We start from the raw sequence: 17712 nt of genomic DNA, 5'->3' as shown, positions 1-17712 counted from the left end.
GCTTGACAGAAGGGAGATGGCCAGCCGTGTGGTGCCAGAGCTTGTTGGCGACGACGGTGCGATCCTTACGGATCCTAGCGCCATTGTTGATTCTTTCGCAGATTACTTTCGGGGGGTCTACGAGTCTGCCTCTGACTTTTCGGAGGCGGACTCGTCGGCCTTCCTCTCTGATATCGACTTGCCCAGCCTTTCCGAGGAGGAAAGAGAGGACCTGGATAGGGACATCACTGCGGACGAGGTCGACTTTGCGATCCGCTCACTTAATACCGGAAAGGCCTCCGGGCCTAACGGTATACCGGTGGAACTGTATAAAATCCGCTCGGACGCAGTCTCCCCGCATCTCCATAAGATGTTCCTGGAGTCCTTTGAGAGAGGCTCTCTCCCCCTAGACCAACGACTGGCCACCATCGTGGTCATCCACAAGGAGGGTAAACCACGAGACGTTTGTCGTTCCTACCGCCCCATTTCCCTCCTGAACGTGGAGCCCAAGGTCCTTGCCAAACTACTGGCTAATCGTTTGATTGGAGTCATTGGCGAACTTGTGCACCCAGATCAATCTGGATTCATTCCCCACCGTAACACTGCCCTTAACCTGCGCCGCCTCCATGGGGTCATGGCCCGGGCCCACACTCTTGAAGAGCCGGCTGTGTTGGCGTCCTTGGATGCCACTATGGCCTTCGACTCGCTCGAATGGCCTTACCTGTGGGCGGTTCTGACCAAACTCGGGTTTGGCCCTGTCTTTGTGAGCTGGGTGAGGCTCTTGTATGCGGACCCGATGGCCAATGTCACAGTCAATGGCCGCCTTTCGGCGCCATTTCCCCTACGTCGCGGTACCAGACAGGGTTGCCCCCTGTCCCCTCTATTGTTTGCCTTGGCCCTTGAACCCCTGGCAGCATTGTTGCGTTCGCATCCTGACTTGAGAGGCATTACATGGGCCCCTGGTTTTGAGGACAGGGTCTCCTTGTATGCTGACGATATACTGCTGTACCTGTCTTCACCTGGCAGATCCCTTATCGTAGCCTGTGATGTCATCAAACTTTTTGGGCGGTACTCTGGCCTGGTTATTAACTGGGCCAAGTCCTCTCTATACGTCCTCAAGGGGGACACTCCGCGTCTCCCTAGAGGCTGCGGTATTCAGATTGCTTCACGCGGTTTCAAATACCTGGGCATTTACATCTCTGGTAATACCAAGCTCAGGTATGACAATAACCTGCTCCCTCCTCTTCAGAGGTTGCGACGTGACGTCGACAGCTGGCGCCACTTGCCAATCTCCCTTCTTGGCCGCGCCGCTCTTTTCAAGATGATGGCCCTGCCCAGATTCCTGTACGCACTTCAAAACGCACAGGACCCTGTCCCAGCCCGCTACTTTCGTGAGCTTGAAGGCCTTCTCCGTAACCTCCTTTGGGAGGGTCGCCCTCGCGTCGCCCTCCACAAACTCACGCTCCCCTGGTATGATGGGGGCATCGCCCTCCCCGACGTGCGCCGTTATTACTGGTCTTCGCAGCTAGCTGCCCTAAACCATGGGTTTTACGGCCCAGTGGTAAGCCCCGGCTATGCCATGGATAGGTGGCTGGTGGGCGACGGTAATTACTACCGGGCCCTATATTCCAAATCTCTTGATCGTAAGTTAACGGGCCCCACCCGCACGGCAGTCCGCACCTGGAAGGCGGTTACTAAGGCACAAGGATGGCAGGGCAGACTCACGAGGTTCACTCCCCTCTTTGATTCCGACATCCTGGGTAGACTCTGGCACACCAAGGGTTTTGATAGGTGGGACCTCATCGGCATCAGCAGGGTTGATGACATGCTCTCCAAGGGTCTGATTAAGACCTTCCCCCAGTTACAAGCTGAGTACCAGCTGGGCGCGACGGAGTTCTTCCGCCATGCGCAGCTGCGACATGCGCTGCTTTCGGCCTCTCCGCCGGACGGCGTCATCCCCGAAAGTTCCCCACTGGAAGATAGGATCCTGGACGGGCATATGCCAGACAGTGCGATTTCACTCTCGTATAAGAAGTTGGTCAATACACGCACGGACCTCCTCCTTAGCTTGAGAGACCAGTGGGTAGCAGATGGCCTTGAATTGGACGACGAGGATTGGCAGGGTGCGGTTTCCTCTCCTAAGGAGGTTGTCATTTCTTCCCGTCTTCGTCTCGTACAGTTTAAGGTCTTGCACAGGGTGTATGTGACAGGGCCCCGATTGATGCGTATGGGTTTCTCACCTGACGGTCTCTGCCGCAGGGGCTGTGGAGCTCCTGCCACTTTCCTGCATATAATCTGGGAATGCCCGGTGATCGCCTCCTACTGGAGAAGGGTCCACCGCGTTATGGAGGAGGTTACTGGCGTGGCCTCCCAGGCGGAGGCCCGTCGATGCCTCTTGAATGTATGGGAGCCTTCCGACCACAACGTTGCACAGACTAGGTGGGTCACCCTTGGGAACATGGTGGCGAAGAGAGACATAGCCCAGAGATGGGGTGCGGCCGAGGCCCCCCTATTGGTACAGTGGAAGGCCAACATGGACTGGTGCATGTTTAGGGAAAAGACAGTCTATGTGGCCAGGGGGAAACCTCGGACTTGGACGAAAATTTGGGGAGCATGGAACGAATATAGGGGGGATGTGTGTTTACCGCCTGAGCCAATTGATCAACATGATACCGCTTTTCCCTGACCTGTGACGCCAACTGAGCTCTAATGTAACTTATTCTCCTGATACCTTCCCCCTCCTGCCTCCTTCCCATTCTGCAATTTGCTTTTAATAAGTGTTTCCCTGCCTTATTCCCTACCCCTCCCTGACACCCAGCGTCACGTTTTCTACACTGCCACTTTCGCGCCCACGGGCGCCTGTTGTTGTATTTATATTATAAAATTAACCTTCGATGAATATGTCTCAACTGTTTGACACTATTTTTCTCCTTTATTCCTGCTGCCTTGCCTCCGGGATGTCAGGCTGAATAGCTGTGTGTTCTGGTATCAATAAAGGTTTTCAAAAATTTAAAAAAAAAAAAAAAAAAAAAAAAAAAATCTCCACTCTTCTTCACTCTCTGTGACTGACTCCCTTCAGTCCTTCTTCCAGGGAAGAGTAAACACGAGCCAAGATCAGGGAAGGCTCTGGTAAAAAAAATCTTCATCACTGGAGCGAGCAGCCTATTAAAAAACAGATAATACAAATATACATGCCTGGGCTGTCAATGTTAGAGATAGGAACTTTGCTTAGATACTTTTGACATTGCTTCAGGCTATGTAGCTTGGAGCTGGTAGTGTTAGCAGTGTGTATGCTGTCCATGGCTACTGGTATTGCCTGCTGGGGTATTGCTTGTACTGGCGGTATTAGCATTTGAGTACATGCTAGGGCTCGTTCCATTTGCAGAGGGCTGTTTCTATGGCGACCCGTGGTAGAAGATGCATTTTAGGGTTAGTGGTTTTAGCAGAGAGTGGTTCTCGGACTGGCAGGATTATCAGATTCTATACCAGTTATGCCTTTTAGCCCGATGGTGGTAGTGTTGTGGGTTTACATCTTGGGCCTGGTAGTGTAAGTAGTGTGTGTACTCATGATAGCTGTCAGTGGTAGCTGTGGGCGTACTGCACAAAGCTGAGCTTGAATAGAGAAGATTGCATGTGACCTAACTTCCTTTACTTGTAGAAGACAGTAAGAGAGTGAGAATGTGTTTGTTCTGGAAATAAATTGATATAAGGCAGGCACAAAGGATGCTACAAGGTAATGTCACGGCTATTTCCAGGGAAATCTGTTAGGTGGTTTATGCATGCATAATGCTTCCTCTCAACCATTCCAGGCAGCTTTTTTAGGACCGCCATGTGATGCGTTTTAGAGTTCTCTAGCTTAACTTACCCTGAATCCCGAAGAGCAGGCTGTCACACCACTTCTGGCATCTACGCTCTCCTTTAGAGAGTCTGGCGAAGGGGATGCTTTTATTACTTACTGGTGAGCCGCATTGTGCCATATCCTGATCTTTGCCGTCACAGTCCAAACTTTTGAAGCCTCTTCTTTGTGTCTCTCCTAACGCGTCCGCCCAGCTTGGTAGTGGGATGGGACCCATCCCACTGGCCTTATGGTGATCCATCCTAAGCCTTCATGTTTCACGGAGGGTGGACGGAATGTATGTACAGTGACTAGGAAGAATAGGACTAAGAGATTTGGGGATTAATGATCAGTAGTCATGGGTTGCAGCCACATCCCTTCTTGCCACCCCACTCTTTACTGTTTTGGTGTACCAAAGATCATGCAGCTCCCAACCAAGATACCGTTTTTCCTGTGCCTTACCTGATCGGAATCAGTGACGCTGGAGGAAATGCACCCCGCCACCCTCTTAACAATTCCAGAGTTCTTGGATCTGCCCTGCAAGACAGAGAATCGTGGATCGTGGTGGCAGGATGTAGCATATGTGCGATATCCAGTGACACAAATAGATGCAGCATTGGCTCTTAAAAATAATGACGTACCTGCATAAAATGTATACAGGAACAACCTAACTGGTGGAAAACTGGAAAACCCCTGCTGAGCCAATCTGCCATCAAGTTCTCAAATCTTGGATTTGTACTGCCATTAGCAATCAAAAATTCGGCTCTGCCCAACTCCCTGGTTGAAATTGCAAAGGTACTTGTGTCTTGTGTTCCACATGCCTTCTAATACATGCTGTGGCTTCCATACCATTTTTCCTGGCTGGTACTTCTTTCTGGAACGCAAAGTGGGAAAATGCCCTGAACAGACTTTCTTAATCCCTTCAGTTTACAGAATGACTTTTCTCTTTCTGAATTCAATTTCCTTGATCTGTAAGGAGATCTAGGGTTGCACCAAACTCACTCCGCTGGCATCTGTCAACAGATCAACCCGGTGGAGGGTTCATGTGAAATCCCTTTAACAGCTGCTCCTGCATTTCCAGTCTGAGAGAGGGGTGGACAGAAATTAGACGATTTTTGATTTTGCCTCTCACCAAATCTGCAGGGAGTTTGCCATGGGCTTCCGCACACAAGACAAAATGGCTCATTTGAATCGATGCAGTGACAGCCATTTTGTACATAAAGCTCCATCAGCCTTAGCCCTGACACTGCCCACTGCCCCATGCCGAGCGTCAAGTCCAACCAGAATCCCTACTTGCCTTCCTGGAGGGTGCATCAGAACATGATCAGCACCCAAACATGGTGGAGTAGCATTGAGAGACCACATGTACATGGTGGACAACAAAACAGAATGATTGGGAGGCCCAATTTGCCAATAGCCCTCTCAAAGTGGTATGTAGTTGCAGCAGATAAGCAAGCATTGGCAAAGCAAATACGTCTAGGTTTAATGTGCTAACATATTGCAGTGTTTGAACATTAGTTAGAGAGACACCAGGCGTGGGCACAGTGGGTTACTGTTGTAAAGTAGCCCCTCATGCCGTTCAGTGGAAGCACTTGAGTCGAGGTTGAAAGAAACACTCAAACAGCTAATTGCATTTGGTGAGGGATGAATACTCCAGTAGGCTGAGCCAAGATGTGATTGAAAAAGTAAAAAGCGAAAGGATGAAAGAGGCTGGTCGACAAAGCGAATGGTTGAAAGAGGCGGACCCAAGGCCTTCTCTATATATATTGATAGCCATAGGTCTGTTTTTGATCCGTGCTATCGAAACTCAGACCTGAAAAACAGAAAAGCAACAGAGGCGTGCTACTCATGGGAGTGATGGACACCTCAAAAGTAATGACTGACAAAAGAAGAGGGATGTGGGGTTCCCTTTTCCATGAAATGATTAAGCATAAACCTGTCAACCATATAATCATCCAAGACCGTATTGTGAAATGGAGAGAGGATATAGCCTGATAGCTAGAATGGTTGACCTCGAAACTAGGAAGCCAGGTTCGAGTCAAGGTAGGGACGCTCACATACTGTGATTCTGGGCAAATCACGTAATCTTCCTGTGCCTAACAAAAAAGGAATGTGTCCATCTGTAACGCAACTGGTGCTCATGTAAAAGCGCTCGGATACCTTCGAGTCAAGTTTGTGCTATATAATACTTCGGGTGGAAAATTGGTGATGATGTTGTTTTGTTATGTGGTTGCTCCGTTGGTCAAACAAACGTGAGACTCCTGCCTTGGAGGGATTGGTTGATCCGCCAGCAATCTCAATTTAAGAGGGACAGTCCGGTATTTTGAGACCAGGAATAGGCCGTTTTGATTATATTCAGGCTTTTTCATTGTTTCTCCTAACATTTTGTAGAATGCATTTCAATCTGATTTTTGAGCCACTCTGCCTTATTAAGTTTCCGGCACTGGAACGTTTGCCTAGAACCAAGGTCTATTGATTACGATGGTGATCGCCATCCCGGAGACACAGTCTTGTTACTAATATAAAAATATAATTTGTATCTTTATCCAGAAGCAGGCAGGATTTTCCATGGAAAGTTTCCAAAGCACGTACACAAGAAAAACACAGATAAACAGTCTGCATATAGGTTCTGTGCAATTTCTTTTCAATATAATCCAATTTAGAAAAATGAAATGTGCGGATTTGTACATCATTTGGTTCACAATGCCCTTCTTTATCCACCAATCATGTGTCCTCTTCTCCCACTCGGCAATTGGTTTAACAACAATTTTAGGTAATCGCTTTGAGAGTCTTTTCTTCAACAAATTCATCCAATCTTTAACAAATTGTCCTAGCCTGGCTGGGGTATTTTCGGATTTGCCTGACCCTGAGGATTGCAGAGCAGTGAATATTTATTGGCAGATGGCTCTTCGAGGGGTGTTGATAAGGAAGAAAGGAGCACATGCACATATCCTTTCTACAGATCTTGACTGAACTGAGGCATTTAACCGCATGCGCGCTAGCGGTTTTCCCGCTGAGCGCTGCGATTTTGAAAATCCCGCGTTACGTGACAAGGTCAACTCGTCACACGCACAGCGCAGGTAACGCCCATGACGAGCTGACCTTGTCACACGCATCGAAGGGGTTAACAGTGCAGTCGGAAGGAACATATACCAAACGTGTTTGCATTATATGTCATTCTTGGCAACTGTTAATGCAGCAATGGCTATGGTTTCAAAACCAGTAACTCCAAAACATAACGTCATGACAGCAAAGTATGTCCCCTAATTTTCTCTAGAATGTTTTATTGAGCTGCTTTTTGACGCAAGGAGGACAGTCATCTGTCATCTGTAGACTTCTTCTCCCACTTTCTTTTTTCATCTCCTGTCCTTATTCTACATTTCCTTTCTCATCTCTTGGCCCGCTCCCACTTTCCTTTTTTCACCTGGACTCACTCAGATTGCACGGCCATGTGATGTTTGTGAACGGGGACTTGTATTCTCTTTGCAGGTGAGTAGCTGTCCTTTGAGGCCAAGGTTGCACAATCGGTCTGCAGTGAATGGTAATCTGGTTATGAACAACAATTGGTCCTTCAAACAGTTATAAGGGAAGAACAATGAATATAGACCAGAATCAGTACTATATTGTTTTTAGCATGTCCAGCCGGACATATGATTTAATAATAAAAAGTGGTTGTTAAAGATAATTCAGACAGTAAACGAGTGGGACACAGACCTGTATCCTCAAGAGCAAACATAAAGACAATCAAAACACACAAACAATTTTCAGGCAAAACAGAAAGCTTTTTGCCAATACATATAATGTGGGCAAGCTTATTAAACGTAAACAGTGATGCACTTGTTTTAACAAATGAGTTTAACGTGCATGCTGTTTAAAGAGTCGACGACGTTTCGATCCATAACTAGTTACATAGATCATCATCAGGACGATAATAAGCCTGAAATTACGCTGCCTCAATGGCAAGTGCAGGATTACACGGAGTCCAAGGATTAGAGAGGTTCACTGTGCGTGCTAGTGAAGTCAGGATTTGGATTGAGCCATGTCGGCGGTCTATGAAAAAAAACGCAGGAGAGTTGTGGTGCCAGGGATAATTTACGTTTAGGCGTTCGTAGGTAAGGTGTAGCGGCGACCGTCATGGCGCTCCTCCGCTTCCGTGCCCTGCCCCGGCTGTCCTCCTCCTCCTGGCGGACTCCGTTTCCACTCCAGGCTCGCTCCCAGGCAAAACGAAAATCCTGTTCTTCGTCTTGGGAGAACTGCGCATGTGCAGTCGTCCCAAGAGTGACGTAGGGGTTTCGTTTTGCCTGGGAGCGAGCCTGGAGTGGCAGGAAGACAGCCACGAGGAGGAGGAGGGCAGCTGGGGCAGGGCACGGAAGCGGAGGAAAGCCATGACGGTAAGCCTGCTCAGGGTTGGTGGCACTGTGGCAGGGCAAACTCCACTATGCCATGGAGCCGGAGATTATTGCTGAACTCCGTACTCTGAGCTGAGTGCGAAGTCGCTAAGAATCTGCAAACTCCATCGACGTAGCGGAGTTGAACGCCCATGGTTATTCTTATGTTAATTTTTTTCTTTTTATGAACTAAAAATGTGTGTAATATTTCTATAAGAAGTGGAAATAAAGTATTTCTGATTCAGATTTACTATAGTATTCACAACTCCACTGTACTCAACTCCACGTTACGTGCTATACTGGATGCCAATCCACTCTACACCAGCCCCTTGTATGCAACTCCACTGTATGCAACTCGCCCATACGCTACTGCACTGTACACTACTGTACTGTACACCACTCAAATCTATGCCAAACCGCTCTACGACACTTTATTCTACGTTACTTTATTGGACACCACAAATATGTATGCCACTCCACTGTATGGTATTCCAGTTTATCACAGCGCACTGTACGCCACTCCACTTTATGGTATTCCAGTTTAACAGACTGACTGCACTGTACACCACTATAGTCTATGCCACTCCACTTTATGCCTCTAAACTGTATGCTCCTCCACTGTAACTAATTCCACTGTACTCCACTGTCCTGTACTCCACTACAGTTTACGATATTCCACTGTATGGCACTCCACTCTACAACCCTCCAGTGTACAATATTCCAATTTAATGGCAATTCACTTTTCGACACTCCACTGAACACTATTAGACAGTACAGTATTTCACTGTACGCTATTCCACTATATGCTATTCCACTGTACCATACTCCACTTCACGTCAATACAGTGTATGCCACTGCACTCTGCGTGAATCTACTGTATGAAACTTTCCTCCTCTACTCTCTAGAACTTTACTCTATAAAACTATATCACACTTTATGGCATTCTATAAGACTCCACTAACTAGAGCGCTTCCCGTTCCTAATTTTATGAAAATTTAAGTGCCAGGGCCCAAAGTATTATTCTGGAGTCCACTGCACAAAGCTCCTGCCAATGCTGCCAAATGCCAGTGATTTTCATTGTGGAACAAACAAATGTATGATCTTTTGCCACAATATACCACGTTTATGTTTAGCTTGTTTGATGCCCAGGTATAGTGGGGGCATTCGGGCACACCCCTATATGCTGAGGCCAAATGCTAGTAACAATACTTTTTTAAAGTATAGTACATCGTTACATGCTCCACTGATGGATTCAGTACCACCATGTGGGGGATACATATTTGCAGTGTTTAGAAATATGTGCCAGTGCAGAGCTCCTGCAAACAGCGGCCCAACTTAACCACTGCCCTTTATTAGGGTTTGGGCAGAACCTTCAGTTAGAGAAATCGAGGAGGTGAGCGGTCTTCTTTTCGAGTGCTGTGGGTGAGCTTGTGGGCACACTGAGTCTGGTTGCTTCCTTCTCCTTGTGTTTGCTTTGTTCGCCATAAATTGGCAAGGTAGGCCCAGACGTTGGTTCCTTGCTCACTTTGCCACTGGATTCAAGCCAGCCTGGCTGATGAGGGGTGTTACCCCAAAACTGGTCCCAGGAGGCTTGTTTCCGGTCCAGGGAAGCCTTGGTTTGGCAGTTCGGGCTGGACTGTTCCCATGAGGCCCAGGGTCAAGACTGATTTGCATATAGCTGGGTCTGAACTAAGGTGGGGAAGTGAGCAAAAGAACGATGATGGATTCAACCCAGCTAGTGCTTCATCAAAACAGACAAATTACTGTTTTCTATATAGCAAACAGCACTCAACGTTTTTCTTCACTTTAGAAGTGATACCAAAACCAGGCCCATTTTACAAATATCTCTAAAAGAGGCAAACTAGCCGATACCAGAGTAAGACAATACGCCCTTGAAAGTTAACTTATTCAGCGTGTTGTCACTGAAAATTAAATACCTAACACAGCAATAATATTCGTGAAAGTGCCAGTGGCGAGATAACTAAGCAGAGGCAAACCTCGCGCGGTACAGATTTGATTTCATTTCTGTGGGGCATTCTATAGATGTTACCTTTTCTTGGGATTTTCCTCTGGCAGAGGGGTCTCAGATACCTGCCTACGCCCCGCCAATGTCACAGGCAACATATTCCATCTTCTACCCCATCAAAAGGCTTCCTATAGGTGAAATAAGGTCTAGAGCAGATCTCCTGAAGTGCTGGGGCAAGAAATCTGATGAATCTCATCGAGCGATTTAAGACTGGCAGGTGTTCTCGTCTATCACCTCCAGGAAGGAAACCATGCACCTTGAGAAAGTATTTGGGCGAATTGCTGATTCCTATCACCATTGAGTGGGGCTGCTTTCTTGCTGCTGCCAACGCAGCATATGCGTCTTTCTGTCGTTTCATCGCAAAATAGCACAGTGGGTTTTGTACCCGTTTCAAAGATTTTTGTGAGATGTGTGTTCTTGAGGTTAAAGACTTTAAAACACCCTGGCGCGGCCTTTCACCCTTCCAAGGCCAGCCAAACAGGGGTGGATGATGTAAGCCATGTTATTAGAGCGCCAGGAGACCGTTCAGAACGTGTTAGGGAGCGCTGCACACCCATGGTTAAGGGTGTTATTGGGCATCTCGGGGCATATTATCAAGGGGGTTTATCTCTGCTTTTTTGGCTTTAATAGCCAAGAAAGATTTATCTCCCTATTACCTAACTGTCGCTAACACCAGTTAGCGACAGCTAGTAGGAGATAGCGACCATCTTGGGCCCGCTTTGCATGTCAGTGATATTTATCACTAATGACATGCAAAGTGGGCGTGCCAAGATGTTAGCGACTGGAAACAGTCGCTAACATCGCTATCTCCTATTACCAACTTTTGGAGATATTCGCGCTGAGCGCGAATATCTCCAAAAGCTAACACCTGCCCCAGAGCACTTCTTAGCCATGTTATCCAATGGTAGGTGGATAACATGGCTAAGAGCATTAGCTCGGTAATGCATGAATATCGCTGACTTTTCAGCGATATTCATGCATTTCGGCCGATTTTTAGGTCTCGCCTGTCGATGCGCATGCGCATCGAGCAAGCGAGAGTATTGGGACTTATCCACTCTTTATCCACACTGCAAGGAATTGTGGCGATTCCTTGCAGTGCCCATGACTTTTAAGCTCAATGCGCATGCGCATTGAGCTTAAAAGCGCGTGCACGTCCGTCTTGGTTTACCCGCTCCGCCCCCTCCCCTTCCCGCCGTCTCGCATTTCCCCTGCCGCATCAAAGGCTTTCACGGCCGGCCGGCCATGCTTTCAGTTTCACGACCGGCCGGCCGTGTGAATTACATTCCAAAGCCCGCTCTCCCTGCTCCGCCCCCTGCTCCGGCCGAGACGCATTTCTCCTCCCTCCTCCCCCCTCCTGTGTCAGGTTACCCTGCTTTCTCTTTCGTTTTTTTCGTTATGCTTTCTGGCAACAACACACAGTCGAGTAACGCAGGCAGAGAGAGGGACATCCAGGGCTCTGCTCACCACGGAGGTACGTTCAGCATGTTTAACTACTATCACCAATGCTCACAAACTATTGAAAAGGAATTTAAAGTTGGAATCTTAATTTAAATGTGTATGCCGAATTTAAAGTTGTATTTAAAGTTGTATGCTGGCCGGGGGGCGGGGGAGAAGAGGTGGCCTTTAATTCTTTAAAGCAATATGTGCAAGCCAATATGGGAGCTATTTAAATAATACTCGCACGGACCTCGAACATATTTTCACCACACACTCCTCGAATCCAGACACAATTCCTTCCATACGTTTTGTCTATCTTGCCTCAGCCTACTTTTTTAGAAATCCCGAATCAGTTGCAAAAAATGGACATTTTCTGAGAAGCGTGTTTGTGCCGGTTTATTTCATTGTAACTGCGGCGCGTGTGTACCTTGCTGTTCAGCTCAGATGGTGAACACAGCTGCACCCAGGATTATAACCAACTGAGCTAGATTAAGTGGCCAGTACCACTGCTTTAAAGGGTACTGTCTGTCTGGTACTGAGTGCGGTTACTTTTTTATTTTCAGAGAAAGAGTAGCTGCACTTCTCATGAGAATCATAATATTTTTAATTGTAGAGTACCTGTACTTTACAAAAAACAAGCTGTTACCTGCACTTCTATTTCTATTTCGCCATTTCTAGCACTGGCCAGTACTATGCCACCAATGTTGGCTCATTCTTTTCTCCTTCCTAGGCAGACGCAACAAGTACCAATGATTTAGGCAATAGTTACACCACGTTTTTAATTAACATATTTCAGTAATGTTTTTGCTGTGCGCGTACGTACCTGTCAGATACGTTCCGGGTACATTAATCATCATGATATGTTGGTTGTAATAAGAAATGTTAATAATCATCATGATGTGTTTGTTGTAATAAGAAATGATAGCAACTTTGTAAGTAACGTTGAACGCAGTGTTCTAATTTAAAGAAAGCATACGCATTGCTTACCCGTGCCCCACTCTCACTCACCCTCACTCACCCTCACTCACTCACCCTCACTCACTCACCCTCAACCCCTCACCCTCACCCTCACTCTCACCCTCAACCCCTCACCCTCTCACCCTCACTCGCCCTCACCCTCACTCACCCTCAACCCCTCACCCTCAACCCCTCGCCCTCACCCTCACTCACCCTCAACCCCTCACCCTCAACCCCTCACCCACCCTCAACCCCTCCCCCTCAACCCCTCACCCTCAACCCCTCACCCTCACTCACTCACCCTCAACCCCTCACCCTCAACCCCTCACCCTCACTCACTCACCCTCAACCCCTCACCCTCAACCCCTCACCCTCAACCCCTCACTCACCCTCACTCTCACTCACCCTCACTCACCCTCACTCACCCTCACTCACCCTCACTCACCTCTCACTCACCCTCACTCACCCTCAACCCCTCACTCACCCTCACTCATCCTCACTCACCCTCAACCCCTCACCCTCACCCTCACCCACCCTCAACCCCTCACCCTAACTCACACTCACCCTCACCCTCACTCACCCTCACTCACCCTCACTCTCACTCACCCTCACTCACCCTCACTCTCACTCACCCTCAACCCCTCACTCACCCTCAACCCCTCACTCACCCTCACTCACCCTCACCCACCCTCACCCACCCTCACCCTCACTCACCCTCAACCCCTCACCCTCACACAGTGCAATAGGTCTCGGAGCATTTGAGTTAGAGCTTTTAGAATTGTTTATGGCTTTTTTTATTTGTAATTCTTTAGCATTGGCTACAGGAAACACAAATGCTAAAGATTTACAAAAAAAACCCATAAACAATTCTAAAAGCACTAACTCTAATGCTGCGAGACCTATTGCATTTCCAATGCTTGTTATCCCTTAGGAGATAAACCTTGATAATAGCAAGGTTCCTAAGCGATAAAAATCGCCGCAGCTCGGCGATAAAAATATCCCCGCTAAACCAACATAGCGATAATTATCGCTAGTTGTTGGTAATATGCCCCCTCTTTCTTTCGTTAGCTGTTTCTTTCTATTTTTCCCCCTTTCAAGCGCTTGTTTCTTTCACGTTTCGGGCAGCAGGCAGCACTACAGAAAAGGAATAAACTACACTGTCGTTTGGAGCTGTATCTCACAGCCCTCTGAGGTGCCGGGGGAGGTGTAACCCGTGCGGATACCTCACCATAAGATAGAGCGCTGCCAATGGCTCGATTGTTTGCAGCTGTTTTTAATCAAAGCAGCAGCCTGGCGGGTGGCATTCAGCTAGGAAGCGTCAAATGCTGAGTACTTAGAGCTCGATTGTTCGCTGTTTTGGATTTACAGACATCTGGGAAGGTTAATCGGAGATTTTTGGGGAGGGATCATCTGGAGTTGCTTTTAATCCCCTTTGCGCATCCCCTACAAGAATGATAAGGTTTGAAGGAAGATAGTCAAAGCAATAGGAAAACATGGCCAGTATTTTATACACATATATTTCTCATTTTTAAAATATATATAACGCGAGCTTTGGCTGTGCTCAGAGAATTACTTCATTCCGCGTCATGCTTTCTTTGGCTGTTTACTGTATAATTCTGTCTCCAAAGAAGTGGTTACAGTCTGCCTGAGGTGCTTACTAATTTATTATCTCAAAACATTTTGCATCATCCCACAGTAAAGCTGTCATTTATCTAGAAGATTCAGTGTATCCTCCATAAAACAGTTACTTTGTACAGTTTTTATCAGCAGCACCGTTTTTTTTTAATGTTTTACTTAGGACAGAAAATGTAAGCCAGACCTATTGGCTTTGAAACCGTTTTTTGCAGATTGCTGGTGGCCTCCTGTCCCCACTATATGACAGTGTGTCAGGTTGTCCAGTGGTTTCTGTGACTCATTTCTGTCGGGCTCCTGGGACCATTTTACACATTAAAGCCAGTGCTTTTTTACACGTGACTTCTACTGTTCTTCCAGCTCCTTCGGGGGCTCGTTAACTGCAACTTCCATAACTCCTTTTTGAGTGCCTCCTGGATTGATGGATCTATAACTTTTTGTACTCTTTTTTTCCAATTACCTTTTTGGAGTTGTTTACGGGTGTTTTCATGAAGTCTTTACACGTGGCTTCTAGAACTGTCTTACTTGTGATCCTTTTTCTGTGACTTTTCGAACTCCTTTATTTGCAGCTTCTGGAATTATTTTATGTGTAACTACTGGGACTACATTTCATGTGAATGATTGCAATCCTTTCTTTAACTCTAACTTTTAGAATTTTTCAGACGGTGCTTATTTGACTAATTTGCTGTAACCTCGGGGACTCCTTTTCCAGTAGATTATGGGACTCTTTTATCAGTGAATTATGGGACGTGTGTATTGCTGTCTTCTTTGACGTCTTTAGCAACAGTTTATGTGATCTTTTCCCAAAACCTCTTCACAAATGACATCTATTATTGTGTTTTCAGTGACTTTTAGTATCCTTTTTTTCCATGACTTTGTATACTCCTTTTCCTGTGATTTCTCACACTCTTTTCCAGAGACCACGTGTTCACTTTTTGGCAGTAACTTCTACTTGAATCCCTTTCCAGGGATTTCTTTTATTGTTTTACTGACACTTCATGTACTGTACTTTTTCGTTCACTTTTAGAAATTCTTTTCAAGTGACTTTTTGAACTCTTCTTTGCAGTAACTTCTTGGGGTCTACTTCTCAGTGACTTCTTGTACTGTGTTTCTTGTAACTTGTAATCTTTTTTCTAGTGGCTTATTGTACACTGTTTCCAGGGACTGCTTTCACTCCTTTCCAGTGATTCCTTGGAAACACTTTCGAGTGAATTCGTTTTTTTTTAGCTTTTTGCACAATTACGTTGTGCACTCCTTTTCCATTTACTTTACATGAGATCTCAATAACTATTATACCTGTGTCTTTTGGGATGCCTTTGCCATAAGCGAGGCTCGTACTGATGTTATGAAGTCAGCTTCTTGTAGGAGGAGGTGCCATTTTGCCAGAATGACATCTGGAAACATGAGCACTGGCAAGTATGAAAAATAACCAAACATATGTTTGCTCACTAACCTTAGGAGGAAAGCAATGCCTAGAGCAGGTGGTCCATCCAAATCTCTGAGGCCTTATGGCATAAATACACAACCATCGGAGAACGAGGTGGCACCCTTTGTAACTTAGGAATGTTTTACAGAAATTACCATTGCAGTGGTGAACAAGACCGAAATTGGGCTGCACAATGGTTGTTGGTGATGGTGTAGCAACTTCAACGCATTCCAAGAACGATAGGTAGCAGCAAGAGGGAATGGGGATGTATGGATGAGGAGGCTGGAAACAATGGTGTGTAAAGATATGAGTGATTGAGCTCCTCCGGGAGGAGTTGAGTCCAGGAATGAAGGGCAGATTAAAGCTATTCAATCTGAGAGGCAGCATGATTTGAAATTATATTTGAAGTAAATGGGACAGTGCAACAGTCTTTGTGAGCTGAAAATGACTCAGTTCCCTATTTTTAAGAAAATATGGATTTTTCTCATTCTGCTCCTGGTGAAACCGAATGCCATTAGAATGGTCTTGCGGTGATCCACAACTGGATGCAGGCTGGATACGCAGGACAGAATGAAGAAAGAGAGCTGCTGAATAGACAAGCTGGTGGCATTGTCTCCCAAAGGGTGTGAAGTGGCATTTATCACACCACAGTCTCAGGGTAGTTCTTGCCTCCACATGCACATATTACAATAGGATAATCTCTGGGAGAGGAACAGTGCAGAAGCATATCTTCACTTCGAACGATCCTTTAGCACGGCCGCAGACAGTGAGCGAGAGCCTCTGGCGAGAGATGGCTGCTTCTCATGGTGATTGTCGGTAATGATATCCGCTCCTCAGTTGAGGTAGGCTTATCTGTCTATTGATGTGCAAGGCTACCTTACCAAGCTACTTTCCCATTAGTAAAATATTCTAAAGTTTTCTAGTGATATCAGAGAGACACCTAAAATCAGGAACCAATCTGGGGCCAGTTGTCATCTCCCTCCTCCATGCCCATAGTTTTTCTCTGTGAGATCCGTCCTGATTCCGGGCCTCTCCAGACCAGGTCTTCAGATAGATGACCAGCCGGCCAAGGAAGCTCTACCAGTAAATGGTGGCCTCCATCCTCTCTGGCTTGTGTTCAGTGCTGCTTCAAAGCAGAAGTTAAACCTTCCAAGATGTTAACCTCTAATATTGCCCAGGCTGAGAAGCAGTCCAGGTTGCAACAAACATAATTTCCGCCCTGCCTGAAAAGCATGGGGCCAGGAGCCCGTCTGCTCGAAGCTCAACCGGCAGCTAGTAAAATGCGGGGCTTCTTGAATTTGGAGAAGAGCCGCATGACCTTCAATGAGAGAAAAATGGACGCACAGGGGACTTTATCTTCTCATTCATTAAATCTCCAGTTCTCTCCTGTAGGGGCGCACATTTACATTTACTTAGCCTTCCCTTTTGGGCATTCTTTGTCAGTGACTACTGATAATCTAGAATGGCAGTGAAAGGGGCTTTTTATGGCTGGTTTGAAAATATACGGACAGCAGCTATACAGGCCCGGTGATTGCACAAACTCTAACTCCCCCCTTCTCAGACCACACACCGTATGTAAGGCGACTGGAGAAGGCATATATTTACATTCCTGCTCACAAAATGGGAGTTGACATAGTAAACAAACTGAAGCCTCTGTTCTCAATGAGAAGACAAGTGGTCCATGATGCTCCGTGAAGCACATTCGAGGTGAAATCATTCAATGCTTGGTCGCCACCTTCATGGATCCTAAATCCCTTTCTAATTGGTGTCCAATAATCACTTGCATATCTTTACCGTTAGAATGAATTGGCCATAGATTGGTCAAAACTCTCCGATAGACTCGCCAAAGAATCCCTCAAATTAGGGAACGTAATTGCGGTCTAAATGATTCTCTGCGGTTGGGATTTTCCTAGTTTCATGTCACAAGGACCTAGGGTGCGGGTGGAGGAGGGTTTGCAGAGTCATAAAGAAACGCTTTTCTTATCAAACTTCTCACCTTTAAATCCCTTAAAAGCACCTCCTGGCAACTAGG

At 46.6% G+C, this 17712-nt stretch overlaps 1 protein-coding gene across 1 annotated transcript in view; it reads left to right on the top strand.

Annotated features, from left to right (window-relative positions):
- EPHB1 (EPH receptor B1) overlaps window positions 1-17712 on the top strand; it is an 865486-nt gene that overhangs the window by 297013 nt on the left and 550761 nt on the right. The window lies entirely within an intron of this gene.

This window comes from Lissotriton vulgaris, chromosome 11 (assembly GCF_964263255.1).
Source record: "Lissotriton vulgaris chromosome 11, aLisVul1.2, whole genome shotgun sequence".
In the NCBI taxonomy this organism is placed as follows: Eukaryota; Metazoa; Chordata; class Amphibia; order Caudata; family Salamandridae; genus Lissotriton; species Lissotriton vulgaris.
This window is presented reverse-complemented; position numbering and strand designations above follow the sequence as displayed.